This window comes from Trachypithecus francoisi, unplaced genomic scaffold, assembly GCF_009764315.1.
Source record: "Trachypithecus francoisi isolate TF-2019V2 unplaced genomic scaffold, Tfra_2.0 Lachesis_group3, whole genome shotgun sequence".
NCBI lineage: Eukaryota > Metazoa > Chordata > Mammalia > Primates > Cercopithecidae > Trachypithecus > Trachypithecus francoisi.
Window position 1 is genome coordinate 155,223,660 of NW_022681468.1, and position 13,259 is coordinate 155,236,918.

The following is a 13,259-nucleotide window of genomic DNA, read 5'->3' on the forward strand; positions in this document are numbered from 1 at the left end:
GTTTACTTACAACTTTCTGCTAAGACTCCAGAGACCTTTAAGCAAGGATTCCACCAATTACATTTGTTGTCTGTATGTGTATATATTTTTTCCAGAAAGCATATGTTAGTAGGGCTATTAAGCAATTAGCTTCATGCATATAGATAGTTCATTTTGCACCAAACCATATGATGTGATTGGAATTTATAGAAAACCATCTTTCTTGCCAGAAATTGAGGCAAGTTAATTCTCTAGTTTGGAGAAGTATGGTCTTATGACTGCAATCTGTAGCCTTAAAAATTAGAAGCCTAGTATTCTTTATTTGATAGCTTAGAAAAAAATGAATATAAAACTTTTGTTTTTATTAAATGGGAAAATTAGAAAAAAGAAAAAAACTAGAGCACCTGGATCATATTGCAAACTCACCAAATGTTTGTTAAATTGCAATAAGATAATGCCAGCAGGGATTGAGATTAGTTTTGCTTGTTGTTTTTTTTTTTTTATATGAAATATGTGCCATGAGGTCTTATGTCCTAGTCACATTTGGCTCTGAGCGTTCTAGTCGTCTATGCAAAAAGGGAAATGCAACCAGTGACAAAATCTGTAATGTCCATGAGATAAAAACAAACTGGCTGCTCAGTAGAAGCCCAGCTATTCCTAGGGACTTAATAACTATTTCCAGAATGAATGTATGATGCTGAAATCTCAGAAAAAATTCCCCTGTTTACATTTTTAGGAGGGTACTTGACTCTTCACCATCTTTACTCTTCACTCGCAGCATTATGTGACTGTTTCTCAGATCAATGTCCAAGAGTAGTTCAGAAAAATTGCTTTTATGGGGGTGAAACAAAACAACTGCCCGATGATGTGACTTAATTCAAAATCTTTCTGAAATACCTAGGAATCCTAAAGCAATAGGTAAAGTATGTTACAGACATGTATACATATTCCATGTGTAAAATAAGATTCATTGCCACCCTTTGAAGCTCTAGTTGCACTTTACAAAAGAAGTGTGTTACTGTTTTGTCTCATTTTTATAGCACTCATATCCCTGGCCACAGCCATTAATCAGATTTTTTTTTTCTCTTTTGGGGAGGCAGGGGATTATACTAAAAAGCCATGGAAAGTCTACTACAAGATGTAAAATTCTACATGATTGACCTTTTGTAAATATTAAGCAAAACTAGTAAATCAAGATGATCAGATTAACATATTTTAACGGAAGTATCCATATGAAAGGCAATGTTGACATTCTTTATGAAAGCTGCTTTTTACCTTTACTGCTGCCATTTTTATGTGGATTTCCCTGTTCAGCACTTAGTTCCAATTTTTTAAATGATCCATTTCAACAGTAGACAGCAATATTCTTCCAGTCATATGAGTTTTTGGTTTCATTTTTTACATTAAAGATTACAAAGCTCTACTGTGAATTTGTGTGCTAACATACCTTGTATTTTACAGGACTGTGTTCACAAGAATTATTATGACTGGGTCCAGAAATCTTTGTTTGGGTCTTTGAAGTGAAAGTCCAATGCAATTTAACCCTCAGTAGTAACTAAGCTAAAAGTGCATTGCATCATTTCAAAAACATTAAAAGCATGAAAATAATGTGTAATTTATTCAAGAATCCCAAAGAGATTGTTGGATTTAAAAAGGTATCCATTTAAAGATGGTAACAGTTTTGAGTAACAATCACTTTACTTGATTATAGTTTCCCAGAACTCTGCTTATAACTTGGTTGCTTGGAGTTATAAATTAAAGTCCATTCAGTGGATACTTATGTGCCAGTGCTATCCCCACCCTGAAGTAACTTTCTTGCTGGTGGTGTGGAAAAAAAGACAAGGACACAAATAACTTGGCAAACCTCTTTTCAACACATTGTCAAGTGCCTTATAAAGCAAGCTCAAATGTGGCAGAAAGCCACCATCGAATTTCAGAATCAAAGAATTCATAAATTGTTACAAGTTTATTCTGTGGATCAACTACCCAGAATTTGCTAAGGTTACACTCATACCTTACACTCAACCCCTTGTCATTTCTGCTCCCAGCATACTTACCACACAGCCCACCTCCTCCCACAAAACAGCTGAGGCAGGAAGCAGAGTTCCAGCTAGTGGGTAATCAGAACTCTACTGGCTTTAATGCCTTTATCCTTGTCATTGAGCTTAGGATCTCTATCAAGGATTTCCTAGTTCTTAAATAAATGATTATTATTGATTTAAAAAATGACAAGTTGCCAAAGTTTTAGGGATTTTTTATATCTTCACTGAAAGTAGCAGATTTTCTACCACAACCTATTTTCACTAGTGATCATTTTATCTTAGGATCTAATTAGCATAGCATAATGTTATCGTTCATACCTGAGAACTGTTTTTTACTATTTTACATTAAATTTTATGTCTGCATTTGGACAGCAGTTTGCCTTTTTCCAATGGATCCCATTATAAACATGACTGAGTACCCTATTTTAGTAAATGAGGAATACCTCATTTTATCAAGACTTGCATTTCACTTCTGATCTCACAGTTTAAATATAAACCATCTACTACAGCACCCTATCCATGACCCACCCGCCAGCCCACACTTGCAAGTTCTTTTGTCTCTCCCTGGCTCTCTCAGAGCCAAATTCCCATGCAAGCTGAAATTCCCAAAGATAGCTACAGAAGGGACAAGGACCAACCGGTAAGTGGGGATCTCTGTGGGAGCCACTGGCAGCACCAGGAGGTAGGGCTTTAGGGGGCCGACTACCTTCAGCATCAACCAATCAGAGCAGAACAGGGTCCTGGAAACTCATCATTAAGCTTTTAGTTGCTATACGGAGGGGTCTTGGGTGTGAAGGCAGCATGGCCAGGGCACTTTTACCAACCGGAGGATAATTTTTAAATACTTTAATAGACTGTAGAGCCTTACCTGTAAATACTGAGTATCAGATCTACTCACAACCCCTCCTAAGAAGCTATATCTATAGACTTAAGGCAGTATGAAGGTAAATTAACATTTTAACCTTCCATCTGTAAGTTCCCTTGTCTCCCATACTTGAATCTGACCTTCTGCTTTAAATACGGATTCAATACTTGCAAGACTTCTGGTACCTTTTCACCCAAAGTTTTGACTTTTTCCTTCTAAGCCTCAGTTTCCTCTGTTATAAAATGGTTACATTAATCAGTATTAAATGCTTCTTATTCGCAATAGCCAAAATATGGAATCAACCTCAGTGTCCATCAGTGGATAAATGAATAAAGAAAATGTACTATATGTACACAATGGACTATTATTTGGCCATAAAAAAATGAAATTCTGTCTTTCGTAGCCACATGGATGGAACTGAAGATCATTGTATTAAGTAAAAAAAAAACCAGGCACAGAAAGACAAATATTGTGTGTTCTCACTCATGCAAGAGCTAAAAAAGTGGATTTTCTGAGGATAGACAGTATATTGGTGGTTACCAGAGGCCAGGAAGGGTGTGGAGAAGGGGTTGGATAAAGAGAGGTTAATTAATGGGTACAAATATACACTTAGATAGAATGAGACCTGGTGTTCAGTAGATCAATAAGGTGACTATAGTTAACAACAACTAATTGTACAATTCAAAATAGCTCAAAGAAAATAATTCTAATGTTCCTAGCATAAAGACAATATTTAAGGTAATCGATATCCCAATTATCCTGATTTGATTATATGAATGTATTAAATTATCACATTTCCTTGAAAATATGTACATCTAATATGGATCAATAAAAATTTAAGTAATGCTTCAACATACTGTTGCTGTGAGGTTTAAATGAGATAATGCAAGTGAAACCCATAGTAAAATGCCTGTGATGTAGTTAGTATTAGCCATTACTCACTTTTCATGGAATCTGCAATGGATTTTAAAATCCTGTATGCCGTTACATAGCTGATTTGAAATACTTGACTACAGAAGCATATGCTGTGCATTGTTTTAAAACAAAAAAATGACCAGAAAAATAGGTTATTATTGAGTATGAGACATTTTCTTGCTTTCAGATGCTGTAGAGCTGTTGTGTGCTCTGATGACTCAAAGAAGCCTGGGGTTTCAAGGGCTGATGTCAGCTAGTGGCTTCTGGGCTTTTACTACTAATGAGGAAGGGGTATTCTCTCTGGAAACAGGAAGACTCTCTGTCAAGCTTCAGGTCTCCCTGTATTCATATATTATCTTTTCCTTTGACTTTTGCTCAAAACTATGGAATAGAGCATATCTTTAAAGCACCAATGTCAGGAAACCCCAGGCTCTTTCCTTTCTGGGCAACATGAATGAGAAGACTGTCATAAAAGATACGGAATCTTAGGACGAAATAAATAAAAATGAATCCTAGAGGGCAGCATTAAAAAGTGTATAGAAAAACTCTGTTAACAAGTAAATGACTATTTTTAACAAGGTTTTCTTGTCATCTTCTTTGACTGGCATCAGAGTCTTCATTTGAACCATGTTATATTAGGCACTCTGAGCAAAAGTCAATTATAATTTAGATTCCTGATGAAAACTAAACATCAGAACAAGAGTTAGAAGGAAGCACTGCGGCATACCATTTTCTGAGAGCTTGTTTGAACCATGTCTATTTGTTCCCTTTTCCCCCTTGGTGGTTATCATTTTCACAATATGCTTTCTTGTGGTCTGTCTTCCCTTCTTGAAAGTCCTGTTCACAAATGGATGTCATTGTCTCAGTCACATATTGGTTTAGTATTGACTAATTATTTAACCTTTCATGATATTTTCTTCATCATCAATGACATGGAATCAATTCTCCTGATACATTTCAAAGCCCCTGTGCTAATTCTCTAGCTGTGATTTCTGAACCAAAACTGTTTGTAGTAATCTAAGTCTAAAATATCTTCATCTGAGAAATACGTATATAATGGTGGTCCTTCTTGGAAGGGAACTTATTGAAAACACTTTCTTCCTGTTCTTTCCATGCAACTGCCATGAGCATCTAGATTAATAAGTGACAGTCAAAAATAAGATGGAGAGAAAAATGTGAGGCTGAATTTATATGTGATAAATTATTAAATAATAATTATAGAAGTTAATCTAAATATTATTATCTAAATATTATTAATTCATCTTTAAGTTTGGATGTCTGTTGGTATGATTTTCTTTGTTAAATGAAGAACTCCCATTCTTTTTTGTAAAGTTGAGATCAAATCCAGATTTATTTAATGTCCCTATCTCTCTGCTTTTGCATTGTTCTTGAAAGGGAGAAATCTGAAAAAAAAATTAATTTCGATGATGTTATTTCCCATACAAATTTCAGTACTCAGATATTAATTATAGAGATTATAAGTATATTTTCTCAACACACATTATATTTACTCTTAGTATTCATATTAATTTTGAGATGGAAAATAAGAATTTAGTATTATAAATGTGTGAAGCATTCTCTTTGATCTATTAGAACTTTGAATATAATTCATTATAGCACATATCATTCCAAGTTACAAGCATTAGTTTATATCTTTGTCTCCTCCTCACTTCTACATCTTTCCTTTCCTTCCCCTCCAAAATTGGCAGTTTCTAGAAAGCAACAACCTTGTCTGCCTTATGTTCATTCCTTATCATCACATAGGTTCTTGGCATGGTGCCTTGGCAAATAGTGGGGGCTCAATAAATGTTGTAGAAATAAATAAATGAATATTGTTGATGTTATAGATGCATACAAATCGTATAGTGTTGCTATAAATTTTCAAATTTAATATTCTCATCAAATAGTTTTGATTCATTATCTCTATCTTATTATACACCATGAAGTAGCAAAGAATCCTATAAAAATCAGTTCTCAAGCTTCATCTCAAATTATTGATTCCAAATAACTTGCATTAACACTCAAGCGTAATCCCAAATTATATGGCTCCATCCTGTGTAGCAAGAAGGATGTGGTTACTGAAGGCCTTTCCTAAAGCTTAGAGCATTGTTCACACATGAAGAAAATGATGGGTGAACATTAATGTAACTTTAAATGGGGGAAAAATAGAGCTATTATGCCTTCAAGTTAGACTACCACCTACAAAGAGGCAAGTTAGACTCAAAGGATAAAGCAGAATAAAGAAAGAACTAATATTTATGCTCTCTACTTTGTATTAGCTACAGTGCCAGGAGCTTTACATGTTGCTTCCTGTCATTCTCACAACAGCACTAGGAGTTAGGTACTATTATTCCCTTCTATTAATGAGAAAACAGGTTTCTCAGAGCTGTCAAGTAGGAGTTCTAGGATTTAAACTGAAACTATACAAACCCATTATTTGGTACTACAATAAAAAACATGAACATATTTTAGCCCTGCCTTAAATACTTTCTGGAATAAGTCAGGGCATACATCAATTATGTAAATGATTCCTACCAGCTTCATCAGAGATCACAACCATCATGTTACTGAAATGCCAAGGGTTTGGTCTAGGTCCTGTTGCTTGCTGCACAGAAAGCCAATCACTGAGACAACAAGTATTGCCAGGGAAGAAAGCTTTATTCAGGTGCTGCAGCTGAGGAGCACAGGAGTTAAGTCTCAAATCTGACTCTCAACTGACTAAAACTGGGAGGTTTATGTAGTAGGAGTAGAGACGTAGCTACATGTGGGAAGGAATTAGGGAGATGTAAGGAAGCAATCATGATAAATGAGGGGTCTGTTACCTCTTTACTGACATTATCTGAATGTGGTGATCTGGTGAGTTTCAGTCAATTGTCTGAGGGTTGTTTTTCTCAGGAAGGAACTCAGACCAGACAAATGTAACTTTCAAGTTTTAGGATTGGGAGAGTCAACTTCTATGTTTATTCAAAAAACAGTAACTATCATTTTTATTGGACAATTGTGCTTGTTTTAATCTCAGCAGTGGGGAGAGTGTCAGGAAGGGCTTCATAGGGCAAAGGTGCAGACTTTGACTTGAGATAAACTTTGGTTTGAATCCCTGTTCTGCCTCTTAGTCATCCTGAGCAAGTTACTTAAGCATGCTAGTCTTTGATTATAGCATTTGTGAAATGCAGATGTTCATAGGCTTTTCAAATGACAAGCACGATGTCGGAAACAGAGAAGGTTTCCAAAAATGATGGTTGCTTGAATCACCATTTGAGTAGAATGATGCTTCATTCTTCTTTCTGAAGATGCTACTTAAAGGACATGTGCATGAAAGCAGATCAGAAAGAGAAGACTATTGTCTCAGGGAGGCCTTAGCTGATTTTATGACGAGAGGGATGTACCTCGAGGTATGTGTCAGTTTGATGTAAAATGCCTTTGACACACAATGAAATGTGGCATATTACATTGAATGTATTTTTCTGTTTGTTATTTGCTTCATTAAACAATGATTGATGGTACATCTTGAAATTCATCAAAATTTAGAACAAACTATTTTTGAAAGAAAGATTGTTAGGGTTTAGAAAATGATACCCTAAAAGTATGGCCATTTGGCATGCTGAGCACTTCCTTAAAATAGGAAGGCCTCAGAAGCTACCTCAGAATCAAAAACTTTCTGACCTCTCCTGTCTCTCCCCACACCCCAGCGCAAGGTGAAATTTTAGTCTGATTGAAAACGCCTTCGCAAAAATTATAACCAAGAAAATTATTACAGTGAAAGAGATCTGACCTAACTGACTCCATCTTGTTTCTATTCTCCAAGTTGTCCTTGTTCTTTCCTGGGCGAAAGCTGAACTAACTTTGGGAGGAATTTAGTTTACAGTTTAACTTTGAAACTAAGATGATAACTGTCTTTGCCCAAAATAAACCCCCTTCTTGCCTGGGGACCAGTCTGCCTTTGTAGTACCAACAAATTAGCTACAAGACTAGAAGTTATGGTTTAGGAGTCATGCAGCCAGAGGCTGCAGGATTCTGAAACACCCTAAACTGCTCTTGGGGATAACATCACTGTTGTAGAACTTAAGATCACTTTGAAGACCCTGCATTCCAGTGCACCAGCAGACATCACCTGGACCAGCAATCTGCCTCAGCCAGTTTGGCAATCCCACCTAGAAACAGGAGTCAGCAAGAAAAACCCACTTCAGCTCCCTGTGATCTCGTCTCTGACTCAACCAATCAACACTCCCCACTTTCAGACCCCTGCCTACCAACTTATCCTTAAAAACCCCTGGGAAGACTGACATGAGTAATAATAAAACTGCAGTCTTCTGAAGAGCTGGCTCTGGGTGAATTAAACTCCTTTGCTATTGCAAGTCCCCTGTCTTGATAAATCGGCTCTGTATAGGCAGCAGGCAAGGATGACTCACTGGACAGTTAAATAGTCTTCCCTTATCTGCCTTAAGATCAGAACTGCCAAAGGAACACTATTACCTTCCATGTCCTCCCTGAAATTTTATTCTAGTACTGCCAAAGGGACCACAATTGTCTTCCATATCCTCCCTGAAATTTTATTATCTATTACAGAAAGGAAGACTGAGAAATGTGACCACACTTGGACAAACTTTGTTACAAGATATTGTCCCTCTCTTGGGTTTCTTCAAATTCCAGAGAATCATTTACAAGACAATGTCTGCTTCCTAAGTCCATTCATTTCCCCCAAAAATCATTTACTACCCCTCTAAAATTGCCTGCAGCCCCCCATAAAAAGGGTATTTAAGTCTCAACCATCTGCCCCTTCTTTAAGTTTTTATATTTTGTATGACTCCTGCAAAACATTAATAAATTTGTCATGGCTTTTCTTTCGTTAATCTGTCTATAGCCAATTTATTTCAGAAGACTTAGACTCGAACGTTCAGAGGGAAAGTTTGAACTTCCCTACAATTACAAAGGTGCCTTCAAACAATTTGCAAATATAATGTAGTGTAAATTGTAATCAATGCCTAATAAATGCAATGGAGAAGTGAAAACAGGGAGAGAGAATTTCAGGTTTAGATGATAATTCCAGGTTTGAATTTTCCAGGGTCTTAAATCATATAATGGATTTTACAAGGCAAAAATAAAAAGTGAAAGTAGAATATATTTGAGGAGGACTCTGGTATGGAGTTTGCATTGGAAAAATGTAGCAGGAGAAAGGGTAGAGAGATTGAGGCAAAGCAGAAAGCATGTAATGGAAGCCTAAGAGCTTAAAAGCAAATAATCTGACAAGTTACCTTTTTGGTTTGCTTTAAATTGGGTAATTTTATCTTCCAGAAGCTAAAGGAATGTGAGAAAAATAGGGTAAAGGACACCAAGAGAAATACCTTTGTGGTGGTACAAACATGAGAATGGTGATAGAAAAACTCTCTGTAGCATAAAGCTATTTAATAATGTCAAGTCATTTAAATGCAACTTTTCAAGTAAAAATTAGAACAAAGAAGTGATCATCTTGTTGCTTAGGAAACATACTCTGAAGTTAAAAGAAACAGCATCACCGTTCACTTCCTATTCAGCTTCTGTTTTCTACAGCCATGATGATGGTCTTCAAACTCAAAATGACAACACTAATAACAATAGTACTTTGCTATTTTCATCAGGCTTTTAATGCTTCAAATACCAGGTCAATAGTTCTTCTAAAATCAGAGTGAACAGAAATCATGTTTTTGTTTTTGTTTTTTGTTTTTTTTGTGGCAAGGTCTCACTCTATCACCCAGGCTGGAGTTCAGTGGCCAATCACAGCTCACTGCAGTCTCTACTTCCTGGGCTCAAGTGATCCTCCCACCTCAGCCTCCTGAGTAGCTGTGACTTCAGGTATGAACCACTGTTAGCAGTGGAATGTATCTGAGTCATGTGGCACCAAAGTATGTTAGCAGTAGTGGATCCGTACAGATCTGCAACAACCTCAATTCTTGCCTCCTCAGGAGAAAGAATTCGACTGAGAGACAGAAGGCAGAAGGAGAGACCAAGGCAAGTTTTAGAGCATGAGTGAAAGTTTATTAAAAAGCTGTAGAGCAGGAATGAAAGGAAGTCAAGTACATTTGGAAGAGGGCCACATTGACAACTTGAGAGATCAAGTGTCCTGTTTGACCTCTGACTTGGGGTTTTATATGTTGGCATACTTCCAGGGTCTTGCATTCCTTCTCTCTTGATTCTTCCCTTAGGGTGGCCTGTCTGCCTGCACAGTGGCCTACTAGCACTTGAGAAGTGAGCATGCACAGTGTGTTTACTGGAGTTGTACACGTGCTCACTTGAGGCCTTTTTTCCTTACCAGTCCAATGTTCCTGGAGGAAGCTCATCCACCATTTTGCCTCTTAGTGTGCCTAGGTGAACCCACTGACCCAAGTCCTGAGATCTTATGAGGAAGCTGATAATCACTAGTTTTAGGTGTTTCTCTCTATTGGGATAGTGCCTTTTCCTGGCACTGTCTGTGGCCAACTATTATTTTAGAGAGATAGTTAACAGCTTCCTGACTATCACCTGATGGTCATCTGACATTCCTAATGCAGGGGGGATGCCCTCTCCTTCCCTGCTCATGTCTGACTAGCTACCTAGTATAACACCACCACATCTGGCCAATTTTTGTATTTTTTGTAGAGACAGAGTTTCACCATATTGTCCAGGCTGGTCTTGAACTCCTGGACTCCAGTGATCTGCCTGTCTTAGCCTCCCAAAGTGCTGGGATTATAGGCATGAGCCACCTCACCTGGCCTGAGATGTTTGTGGGGGTTTTGCTTTTGTTTTTGTAAATTAGAAACAGGGTCTCTCTATGTTGGCAAGGCTGGTCTTGAACTTCTGGGCTCAAGCAATCCTCCCACCTCAGCCTCCCAAAGTGTTGGGATTATAGGCATGAGTCATTGCAACCAGCCTGAATTCTAACTCTGATTGGTAAAAATTAGTATTGTGCCCTTGCCATTCCCTTCTTTTAAACTTGTAATTCAATTACTTTGCATGACTAGTCCTTATATTATAAAATATAATAAATCAAAAATCATCATAATAAAAGCAGCTCCTTGAGCAGCTGGACAAAAAAAGCAGCTTGGCATAAACACTAGTAAAGTTTAAACCATTGTATTTGGCAGGTATTCCCCAACATATCAACGATTACCACTAAAAAAATCTGTTTAGCCGGGCGCGGTGGCTCAAGCCTGTAATCCCAGCACTTTGGGAGGCCGAGACGGGCGGATCACGAGGTCAGGAGATGGAGACCATCCTGGCTAATACGGTGAAACCCTGTCTCTACTTAAAAATACAAAAAACTAGCCGGGCGGCGAGGCGGGCGCCTGTAGTCCCAGCTACTCGGGAGGCTGAGGCAGGAGAATGGCGTAAACCCGGGAGGCGGAGCTTGCAGTGAGCTGAGATCCGGCCACTGCACTCCAGCCTGGGTGGCAGAGCAAGACTCCGTCTCAAAAAAAAAAGAAAAAAAAAAAAAATCTGTTTAGTTCATTCTGAGTAGTTATATTAATCCATTCAGCTATTACTGGTACATGTGCAACTCAATCTGACTAAATCATTCAGAATAGAGTCCTACTAAGAATTATACCGTCATGAGATAGTATCCTGTAGTGGAAAGAGCACAGGCTTTAGACTAGGTTTGTGTGTCAGTTCCCAAATTATTAGGTATATGATTATCAAATGAGGATAATAGTGCCCTCTTGTCAGTTGTCGTGATGATTCAATGCGATTATATAATCTGGGAAACTGATATTTATTGAGCACCTACCACGGGTCAGGTAGCCTCGTATTAAATCTTCTAGGCAACTTAATGAGGTAGATATTAAAAGCAGAGCCAGGCTTTGAGCCCAGGTCTTACTTCCAATTTCATGTTCCTTCCACATTATGTAATAAGATGCATGTCATGGTACCTAACACAAGGCAGGCCCTAAGAAATACCTATTGAACTGAATGAACAGCTTGATTGTAATAGAAGTGATTAAATCATCATGCCTATTCTTTACATTTTTAAGCCAATATTATCTTTTATTTCTATTTTTAATTTTTTGAGGAATCTTCACATTGTTTTCTATAGGGCTGCACCATTTTGCATTTCTTTTTTTTTCTTTTTGAGACAGGAGTCTCGCTCTGTTGCCCGGGCTGGAGTGCAGTGGCCAGATCTCAGCTCACCGCAAGCTCCGCCTCCCGGGTTTATGCCATTCTCCTGCCTCAGCCTCCAGAGTAGCTGGGACTACAGGCGCCCGCCACCTCGCCCAGCTAGTTTTTTTTTTTTTTTTTTTTTTTGTATTTTTTAGTAGAGATGGGGTTTCACCATGTTAGCCAGGATGATCTCGATCTCCTGACCTCGTGATCCGCCCGTCTCGGCCTCCCAAAGTGCTGGGATTACAGGCTTGAGCCAACGCGCCCGGCCCATTTTGCATTTCTACCAAAGGAAAAAGGGGCTCCAATTTCTCTTCATCCTTGGCAACATGGTCAGAATGTTTTTAAAAACAACTCACTTTTGTAAAGCCTATCCAAAATGCTCAACTTGGATTTTACAGAAACAAATTGATTTTGTTTCACCTTCATATTCCATAGGCTTGTGTAATCCTTAATGGAAAGTAACATAAAGTAACATAACAACTGCAGCTAGCATATTCATGTTTGGAATAAAGACAACTGGTGATTTGTAAATTCATAACTCAGCTGGTAGAAGCAGAGTGGAAATTCCGGAGAACTAGCAGCCTAAATCATTCATCCTGCCGTGAGTATCAGTGAAAGTGTTTACACAGAGAGCGGGAACTGAGGGGTACTTATGTGGAAATGAGTTAAGAGCCCTCCTACACCTTAAAACAAAAGGGTTGAAGGAGATGACCTCTGAATTCCCTTCAAGTTCACAGTAGGTTTTTGTCATGGACTAAAAATTGTAGAACTGGATTAGAAATTTAAAGATACCATCAGGGTCCTATATTTAATAATCACTTAAAGGTTTTGAGTTCATAGATTTCACACTTTATGTACTGTCCCCTCCCCAGATTTTCTTTGAAGATATAAAGGAGTTGCTTCCAGTTTAAGAGGTTGCACCTGTATTTTAAAGATGATGCTTCTAAAATATGTTATAGTAGGGTATATGGCTAGAAAAGATCCAAAGACAGGAATTCAAATGCAAACTCTGCTTCTGACTGGTGAGCAAGATACACATTTCTGAAACTTTGTTTCCTTTGTATAAAATGAGTGGATTGGACAGATGATGTTTATGACTTTGTCCAGTCTATAATTCTATGATTTCTAATACCTTCTACCCTCCAAAATTTTCATGCGAAAATTGTCATTTATTTAGTAGCAGCTACTATCTGAAAGGTCCGTTGCTATTTGCAACTCTACCTTCCAGGCAGTAATCAGCCCGAAATTTTTTTACTGAAAAACAACAACTCTGTTCCTTGTAGCTACATACCAGACTGCTCTGTCACCTAATGTCATAATCATCTACAGTTAATTCCATATTGCTC